The sequence below is a fragment of the Aptenodytes patagonicus genome, chromosome 23 (assembly GCF_965638725.1).
Source record: "Aptenodytes patagonicus chromosome 23, bAptPat1.pri.cur, whole genome shotgun sequence".
Classification (NCBI taxonomy): Eukaryota; Metazoa; Chordata; class Aves; order Sphenisciformes; family Spheniscidae; genus Aptenodytes; species Aptenodytes patagonicus.
In genome coordinates this window covers 6,069,108-6,078,816 of record NC_134971.1, presented here as the reverse complement: position 1 = coordinate 6,078,816, position 9,709 = coordinate 6,069,108, and the positions used below count along the sequence as shown (strand labels likewise).

At 50.4% G+C, this 9,709-nt stretch overlaps 1 protein-coding gene across 1 annotated transcript in view; it reads left to right on the top strand.

Annotated features, from left to right (window-relative positions):
• The first annotated feature begins 2,457 nt into the window (after positions 1–2,457).
• LOC143170399 (protein CEPU-1) overlaps positions 2,458–9,709 on the top strand; it is a 367,739-nt gene continuing 360,487 nt past the window's right edge. Inside the window, exon 1 of the mRNA XM_076358670.1 lies at positions 2,458–2,484. The gene's annotated coding sequence lies outside the window, so the exon portion shown is untranslated. The remainder of the gene's footprint in view (positions 2,485–9,709) is intronic.

Genomic DNA, 9,709 nt, shown 5'->3' with positions numbered 1-9,709 from the left:
GGGCTGATTCCCCAGGTGGCCCAGGACCATCCAGGTGGGGAGAATTTGCCTTGAGCTGCTACCTGGAGACACCAAGGGCTCTTTTTTTTGGGGGGGGGCTTAACAAGTGGGAGTAACTCAAGGAGCAACTGCCATGCAAGTAAACGTCTGGTTTAATGCCTGCAAAATTGTGCGGTCGCCGGGGAAAGGAGCTGAAGAAACCTGTATCTGCAGCAGAGACTCAGAGAAAGCAGGGGCTCGTCTGCTCAGCCGTTGGAGCTGCTGCTCCCTCATGGCTGGGAAAAAACCTGTGGAGTTTATCAATAACCACAAACCACCTGAGCCTGACACGGTTCGCTGTGCTGTCAGCTGCAATGCCTGTGATGCTGCTCAGAGGAACTGGGTTTCACCCTGCCTGGGGCTGATTAATTGCCTCCCAGGTGGTAGGTGTTGGTGGGCCACCTCCCCCTCAGATAAAAGGCAGGCAGGAGGGGGGGTTTGGGCAGACATGCAGCTCTTGGAGAGGGATGGGTGCTGCCTGGGAGGAGAAATAGCTTTATTTTTGGTGTCGCGGGCTGCGTTCAGGAGCTTTGCCAAGCAGGTAAGTTGGCTTCTCCCGTTTGCTATCTGGAGACCTGGTTCTTGCAAAATGGAGAGAGGGCTTTTAAGCATTAACCCCCCCCCTTCCTCGTGGCAGGTTGCTTTTGAAGCTTCAGCCAGGCCTGGTGGCATTGGTAGCGTGCACTGCAGCGCTTTGCAGTGGTTATCATCCATCTGCTCTACCTCTTCAGGTCAAGCCATAGCTCAAGAGATGCTTTTGACCCTGCTTGTGCCCGTGCACGGGCTGCTGGCCTGGGAGGTAACAGGATCTCTGGCTCGAGCTATCGGGTGTGTGGCTGAGGGGGTCTAGGGTGAAGTGAGAAAGGACAGGGAAGGTGGATGTGCAAGATGCAGTAAGAGGCAAATGCTCTTTGTTCCCTATCCCCTGCTAATTTTGAAGCATGTCCGAGGCTGTGCTTTCTCCTGGGGCACCCCTGCAGAGCACAGGGGCCTGGCTGCGTGTTTCGTGGGAGAAATGGCTCCCGCTGGCCAGTAAAGCCAGTGCTCGGGGGAGGAAACTGCCCTCCCGGTGTGTATGCGCTACCTGTGTTCTCTGTCTCCATGCCACGCAGGCAAGCTTTCCCTGGAGCAAATTAACGTTGCATCCCTTAAGATAGCAGGGAAGGGGCTACCATGTGCTGTGCCACCCTCTCCTCTGTGGTCCCTCCCACCTTGGGCAGCAAAAGAAGGCAAAGACCAGTTCCAGCCAGAAATATTGGCTGTTTCTTGCCTAGATGTAAAACTTCTGGGGGTGTTGGTGGGGGAAGATGTGTTTTTGCAGGAGCCGAGTGCCTGCTGGGGTTAGAAAACCCACACCTTGGAGGCGTAGGGGCCGAGGCAGCTCAATTTTGGCACCTCTTGCAAACCAGCGGATGATTTGAGAAGGGGATTAGATAGCATCTTGCCCGGTAATTTCGAATCCCTCCCGCTCCAGCATCGATCAGCTCAGGGCCAAAAGCCCGTTGCATGGGGATGGGCGAGCTGTTGCGGAGCATAACCTAGGCAGTGGGCTGCGGCCGTGCCGGCTGTATGGAGGCAGAGGTATAATTATCCCGGCTCCCGTTGCTCTCTGTGCTCTGCCAATGCTTCTGCAGGCCAGAGGGCTGAACTGATGTATTTATGCACCTTCCCCTGTCTGTGTTTAAACAGCACCTTGGAAAATGCGGTAAAAGAAGCAGCAACTCTTCTCGGTGTCCTCTAGGGGTTTTAATTTATTTTTATTGTGTTGGATGCTTGCTTCATTGTGGTTTTTTTAGTAGGTTTTTTTTTTTTTCCCAATGCTGGAAGTTGGCTTTACTGCAGAGCAGAGGTGGTGCAAAGAAAGAGGCTACTGAACTGCAGAGTGTTAATAGGTGTGATAAATTAAGCTAGCATGGAGGGATGTGGTAGAGCTGTCAATAAGCCGTGGGGTTACTTTGGCTCCATGTTTAATAGCGAGTCTGTATTTTTCCCCATAGTTTCATGGGTTTGGGCCCCTGTTTTCACTAGGGCACAGCCTGAATTCTCTGCTCTGTTTGTTTGTGCAGTCAGGCACTTCTCCTGCATCCTTGTGTACAGATCCTGGTGTGGGCTGAGGATGCTCAGTGCTTCAGGATGGTGTTACCCCCCAAAAAACCAACCCAAAAAATTGCTGTGTTTTCTAGCTCAGGACTGGACTGTGCAACGGGGAAGGTTACTATGTGTCTCCTTAGGCCATTTTCTTATGCTCATTAAAAAAAATTGTTAGAAATTGTTTTATATTCTCCCCCAGTAACTAAACTAGCAAGAAACAGTGGAAGCCTCTGCACCTTGTGTGAATGAGCATCCTCTTCTTGCAGCAGGCAGGGCCAGCCCGACTTGCAGACACGCTGACTCTCCTGGCCACGCTGGACTGCCGCATCACCTCGAGGAGGAGACATCGCCGAGGTACTGTAGACTGTGGGTTTTTTTTTTCTTCTGATTACAAGATGATGTGTGTCTGAAGGGTGTAAATCTGTTTTCAAAGCACTGAAGGTGGTTTATACTGTGTCTGTAAGGTGCGAAGTTGCCCGCGCAGTGGGTTTTTTGGGAGCGCGGTTTCATCTGACTGGCATTAGGTAACCCTGCTTAATCGAGAACTGGAAGCTTTTGAAAGTGATTTTGCAAACCTGGGGATGTTTCGAGCTTATGAGGCTTTTGACCTGTCTCATTTATGCTCGCCTCTTGCATTGCGAAGGGAGAAGCTTAGAACTGTGAAATACGGTGTGAAATCTTTTGAGATATCTAAATCGTGTGCATATACACACAGGCGCTTCCATCTCCTTAAAACTTCATCTGTCCTTCCTCAGTCGATCCACGTCTGGTTACATTAGGGTACAGCAGCTGGGGGCAGAGTGGGTAGGAGCAGGTGAAGGACGTGGACTTACGCTCCCCATCTCCCTGCCCCGGTGGCATCCTGCCCCTCTTTCCGCTCTCCTCTCCGCGCTCCACCGGGGTCCAAATGCAACATCCTCATTCAAATCCTCACTCAGACGTGGGGATGGTGGGAACAACCTCCAGCAGGCTGGGGGCTGTGCGCTTCTGAGGCTTACGTGGTTTTTTTGATCGTTTCTTTTTTCGTGTCCTATTTTGCAAAGCTGAGAACCATGTCAGAAAATGTCTATTAGGCTGAGAAATTAATATTTCTTCCTAATATAAGATTCCAGAATCTACCTGTTTTTTCATACGTGGGTTGTGTGCCCTTCCTGCTACTTTTCCTAGCAGACGCTTTGCTGTTGCAAGGCTCGAACCTGTTGGTCGTGCTCTGGATCTCCCCTGTGCTGCACAGCCGTTTTACGTGGCCTCTGGTCTTGTTGAAGAAAGTGAAGCCAGGTGGTGTTGGAGGCGTGGGGGTGCGGGTGGGCTGTGCATCGTCATCTTTCCAAGGATATTGATGGGGGAAAAAAAAAAACCTCAGAACTTCAAAGCTTTTGAAAGTTGCAGCTAGGGTGACCCTCTAGTTGCTGGCTCTCCCAAGTCCCATCCCACCTCTGTGTCTGTAATCCCAGCCGGCTGCTCCGGCATCCCACAGCACTGCTGCAATGCCTGTGGTGCAGTGGCGAGACCCGAGGGCAGAGACCACCTTTATTCCTCCTGTGGCATCAGAGCTGCGTGTGAGCCCCTGCCCAAGGCTGCTGCAGTTGAAAAGGAAGGGAAGGAGGAAGGAAACAGCCAGGAAAAGCAGAAAGGGGGAAAGAAATGGAGGGGATGAGCAAGGTGGCTTGAACAACCTTAACGAACCCAGGCTTTTCCAATCATTCAGTGATGCTGTGTATTTGCCACCTAATTTCATCCCAAACACCCTAAACTGAAAATAAAGCACTGTTTAATAAACAGCAGTTGGCATTTCACTTCCCTGAATGTTCTGGTAGCAACTGCTAATTATTCCAATGATTTCCTCCCACTGTAATTATTCGGAACCGACTGTTCACAGATTCCTCCATTGACTTGTATTTCTGTACACGCGCGTGCTGAAATATGTATATAGTTTGGCGTCCTATAGAAAATTCAATAGGATCCAATTTTAATTGCTATTGCCTTCCCCCTGTGCCTCCCCTCTCCAATTTGCCGATGCTACAGCTGCACGATGGAGAAGAAAGGATGCAGCGTCTAGCACGGACGTAAACAGCAACGTCCAACTGAAATGGGGAGAGAAAAATTACTTCCTTGTACTACCACGCTCTTGACAAGAGCTGGCTCTTTCTATTTCTTTTTTTTCCTTTTTCTTTTCCTTCCCTTCTTTTTCTACTGTGTTCAATTTTCTGACTCTGCCGGGCAGGTTACAGAACTAATCTTGAATGTGCTTTGAGCCCACTGTGTAACACCACAACCCTTTAAAGATTGGGGTGGGGGGAGAAGGAAAAGGAGCATGTGGGGAATGCAATTAGTTTGGGGTGGCAGGATGAGCGGGAGAGGCTAAAATTGCAAATGCGGGTTATTTGGGGAAAATTAATCTCGTTCTTCCCAGCGCTGGCTTACCCGGGTTTCTCTTTTGGCAGCTGGAGAGTGGGAGACATGAATTAGATGGGGGAAAAAATCCCTAGGCAGTCTGCAGGGTCTCAAATGGCACTTTCATCACAAAGTGTTTTGTAACGTGCACATTTTTCCCTCTGCCTTCGTCTGGAGTACAAAGGCTCTTGCGTTTGAGGCCTGCCAAGGATCGACCGGTAATTAGAGGCTGGACTGGATTCAGGTGTCGCGCAGGCTCTCAAAAGCAAAAGAGGTGCTGGGTGTGTTTGAGCACTGCAGCAAAGGCATCACCTCTGCTGCGCTGAGGATGACCCTTCCAGAATTGAGAACGTTGGTCAATAAATAGCATCTGGTGGCTTTCCGTGCGTTCCCAGGTCCTGGTGAGTTTGCTCAGGGTGCGATCACCTGGGATGTCAAAGTGGCTGCAGGCTCCTTTATTGCCCGCAAGCCAGACTGGTGTGCTGGGTCTCTACTGAGCCCTGGCTGTCTCGCTGTGACCACTAGCTTCAGAGGGGCTGGAGAAGAGCTGTGCAAGTGTTTTTGCCCCCAAAATGAATATCCCGTTCTTGGTTTTGAAAAGATGATTAGAAATGTAAAAATCTGAGAGCTCCGAGGGCAGGTATTTTAAAACCAGTGTGTTTTGCAACATCTTCCAGGACAGACCCAGGCAGCTGGCTGAGTCTTTGTCTTTGCTCTCCAAGTCCCGGAGCGGGTGGCAGAGAGCTTGATGGGGGGGGGGGGATTAAAAAATGAAGAGAAACATAGGGATGTGCCAGGGCTGCGTCACCCTCAAGCCCAGAAGCATGCACAAGGTAGTAAACATCCTCTATCTCCTTGAGCCATCTGTTTGCAGAGTCTTTGCCCATGCAACAGTGCCTCTTCCCCGTGTGGACTTGTTGCCTCCTTGTAATCCGTAGGTAAATAGGCATCTAATCAACTGGAAAGCAGGGAGCGGAGGCGGTGAGCCATGATAAGAGTCCGGTTGGGACGGGGACTGACAGCAGCACGTGCTCTGGCGGGTGGGATGCTGGAAAAGATCCCTGCAAAATCTTTGGAATACGGAGGAATCTGGTTTGTTTGGGGGGAAAGGAAGAAATTAAGGGGATAGTGGGACCGAGCAGGCTGTGGCTGTTGAGCACCTCCACTCCAGTGGCTCTTAGCACCTTGTCAGGTCAAACCCTGTTGTTTCACTTCTGTGTTGCAACACGCTTGAAATTGGGAAAATTTTATTCTCCAGGTAATGCAGATGACCGGTCCTTGTGCTCGAAGTGAGGGCATGGGTTGCAAGCACGGCGCTGTGTGCATCCCCTCCCTGCAGGGATGCCGGTCACTGCTCCCTCTGAGTTTGCAGCGTTGAGGAGGAGTTCAAGGATTTTTGGGGCTCACAGAGCGCTTCATTCTTGGGCAGGCATTTTGCCTGGCTGAGCCAGCCCCTTCTCCATCCACCCTTCTTCTGTGCTGCTTCTGCTGTGAAGATCATGTTGTCCCTCAGCACGTAATTTGCCATCGGTTCAATTTTAATGGGAAACAAGGCGTGCTCAGCACTGGAGCTGCTGGTTGGTGGGGTTTTTTCTCTCCGAAGGGTTCCTTGCCACGTGCTCCACGGGGGCTGCTGCTTGGGGGAGAGGCTGGCGTGTGTTAGACATTGCAGACTTGAGCTAAGAGCTGGCCCAGCAAGAGGCACCCGTTTTTGGGAAGGTGTTATGGGGCGTTCGGAGCTCGAGTGGTGACCCAGTGCCCTTTAGTACATGGCATTAACGTGTTTAATGTACTCAGCGCTAATCTTTCTCTAAACAGAAGCGATCTTGCTGAGTTCAGCACTGAAGGAGCAATAACCAACGAAGGAGATGAGATTAAGAAAACTCATAAGAATCAAATGTGCTAGAAAGGGCTGGGGAAGTGCCAGGGGCACTGCAGTAAATGACCTCCCTGGGAATCGGGGACAAATAAAATCCATGCCCTGTCGCTCTTCTCCCAGGCGCCTTATGCCAATGCCTTAGCCCTCCCCTCCCTGGTGTGACCATAGATGTTGCTTTCAGGGTTATTTTTGCACTGGAGTACAACAAATCCTCTGTGCTATGGGGCCGAGACGAGGATCCGTGTCGCTGCATTCAGAAAAACTAACCTCTCGAGCTCAAGGAGAGCTGCTTCAGTTGGCAGTAGCATTAGGTGCTTTACTCTGTCTGGAGCAGCCTTGAGAGGGCAAACAAAACCTCTGTGCTGTGGCTTTTGTTTCCAAAGGCTCTCTGCGGGCCAGGCTGCCGGCGGTTGTGGCTTTCTCTTTTTTTTTCTGCGAGCCAGAAACGAGGCTCAAAATTTGCCCAAAGGCCATCAGGCTGGGGTGAAAATGGGGTGCAGCAACCCAAGGGAATCGGCGGTCCCAGTCCGAGCTCTGCCGGGCTCGGTGGGGATGTAGGAAAGTGTTCTGCTCAACTTGCCATTGAGCTGTTTGCAAATGCTCGATGGGGGTTGTGGGGCTTTCATCCGAAATGGGGTGGAGGTGATGGGAGCGGTAGGGTTTGATTTTATTTATTTATTCCCACCACCTAAAAGTGTTGGGGCTGGTAAATGTCTCGGTGGCGGGCTGGATGGAGGTTTGCCGCCAGTGCGGTCCTCACGGCAGTGTGAGGATGTCCTTCACGGAGCCTGGGCATCCCAAAATGTCTCGAGAGCAGCCACTGCCTCGGATCCCTACCCCTAGTGCCGTGCAGGCTCGGAGACTGCGAGGATGACTTGGCAGTGATATATTTACTACAATTACCATCTCTCTTCCCAGAGGAGGAAAAAATAGATGAATAATATGTTTTGAAGGTGTCATGGAGTGAAAGCAAGAGAGGAGCTTGAGCCTGAACTTATGAATAACTTATAGGCTTCCTCCCTTCATGAAGTCACTTCATTTGGGCTTATCTTTCTCACCCGTAGGAGGTGTAATCAAAGGAGCAAAGCCAGGCGTCCACGCGCACGGCGGCTGCCTGTGGGTGCTCGTGTGTCTGGTTCCATGTGTCCTGTGCACGCAAGGGCGCGGGAGTGTCAGAATGCCTTTGTATGCAGACGTGGGCTGGGGTACGCGTTGAGCTGAAGCTTTGCGAATCCCCCCCCCCTCAGTTCCTATCCCCCATTAAGAAAAAGTGTGTTTTGCACATAACTCGTCTTTGATTTTTTTGGTATAGCTGGTAGAAGTGATCCCTTAACTCTCCCCTTGCACCGGTGACGCTAGGAGCAGAAGTAACCTAGGATGGGGAAATGCTGCAAGAGGAAGCAGGCAAATCCTGCAACCCTTACTTAAGATTTGGGAGGTTTTTGTTCAGTTCTTGACATGGCTGGAAATTCCCTTCCTGACCTCATGCGGTTGACTTAGCCTTTCCAAGTCTTATTTTTCTAGCCAGAAAATGAGAAGGAATTTGCTCTTGTCTCAACACCTTTCTCTGCTTTCTGTATTTTGACTTTAAGAGCTCAAGGGAGGGACTGTTTTTTAGCGGGTGTACATACAGAGTCTAACATAATGGAACCAGGATCTTATCAAAGGCTTGTGAATGCTATTGTAATGCATATAGTAATTATAGGTATGTATACGTGGGGATGATGAAAAAAATCCAATGAAACATGGCATTTCCCTCTGGAAAAATGTTAGCAGAATAAAACCACGCCTGGGAGTGTGTCAGTTCCAGCAAAAAATGTCTATTAAAAATTATGCAGTGCTGTTCAGCAAGGTCACAATGCTCCTTTTAGAGCCAGTTAGAGGTTTCGTTTCAAAGCAGCGTGTCACTTTTTTTCTTTCCCCTGCAGACTTTTAGCTAAGGTGGTGTATTGTGGTCTTCTATTCAGATCGGGGGGGGGGGGGGGGGAGAATCTCAGCTAAAATTTTGCAGAAATTTCTGCCGAAAGGGGCCTTCTGCAGCTCAGTATGTGTGGAGGCATGGTATCCCTGTTTAATACCATATATATACGTGATTTCCAATGAGTAACTTCTTCGCCCCGTCCCCCTATCTCGGGAGTGCAGCCCTGCTATCTGTATGTTCATATCAGCCCAGCAGATAGATATGTATGAGTGTAATGGATATTAGGCATTTATTGCAAGGCGTTCTGTTGAACATCACCTGCTGTTCAACATGAAAAGTTGATGTTCCACAAAGCCACAAGCCAAAGGCTCCTTAAGAGCTGTTCTGGTGCATCGGGTAAATATACGTGCTTGGAACAAGCGCTGTGTGAATTAATAATGCATTGAGCAAATCCGTAAGAAGAGCAACTACTGCATAGGGCCTTCTTATGAACTGCTCTCTCTGCTTAGGCAAATAGACAGGGAAGTTGTGTTTTTTAAAGCATAATGGGTAGGTAATAAACCAAACTAACCTAATCAACTGCTTCCAGCTGCTCTAAGTACGGCAGCCAGCTCGGCAGCTGGGGTCAAATTCAGAAGCGTTGTCAAAGGTGATAAAAATTTGCTACGTGGCATCTTGCATTATTGTAGGTAACTTGTGTCGACAGAGTAGTGGGGAGGCAGTGGAGAGGATGAGGCGATGTGACGGTGGCAGGAATCCTTACCCCTTACTGAGCGTCTCCCTCATCCAAAATGTATCAGCTAGAGGTTGCTGGGGTGGTGACAGATCTGGGCATTGCTCCGTTGAGCTGGAGGAACAGCTCAAGCCGTAACATTACGAGGCGGGTAGGACCGGGTATTGAATACCCCGGAGCCTTTATTTGCTTCCCGAGAAATATCCTGCTGAGCTGCACGCATGCAGCCCGGGACTGGGTTGTTAACGGTACCGTTGCTGTTAGCTCTTCCCATCCTAAGGAGCTGGGAGGTTGTGCAGGCACTAGCAGGCTGTAGACTGCTCCTGGTGGTACCACAAAATGGTGGTGGAGAGCTCTGGATCAGTCGGACCTCCTCAAGGTCTATGGTTTGAACCAAGCCTTGGGAGAGGAAAAGGAAGGAGAGCTGAAAGCTCTCTGCATCAGGCTGCAGCTTTACACCAGCTGCTGTTTTGGCGAGACCCCCATGAAAATTGATGGATGATAGCAGTGGAGGTCTGGGGGAAAACCCAAGGATGGTGAGATCCCCAGATCTCCCTGGTTAGGGACAGCGTGACCCTTTGGCTGGCTGGTGGCAGGGACGTGTGGGCACCAAACAGGGCTGTTGGGGACATCCGACCGGAGCTGCTGAGCC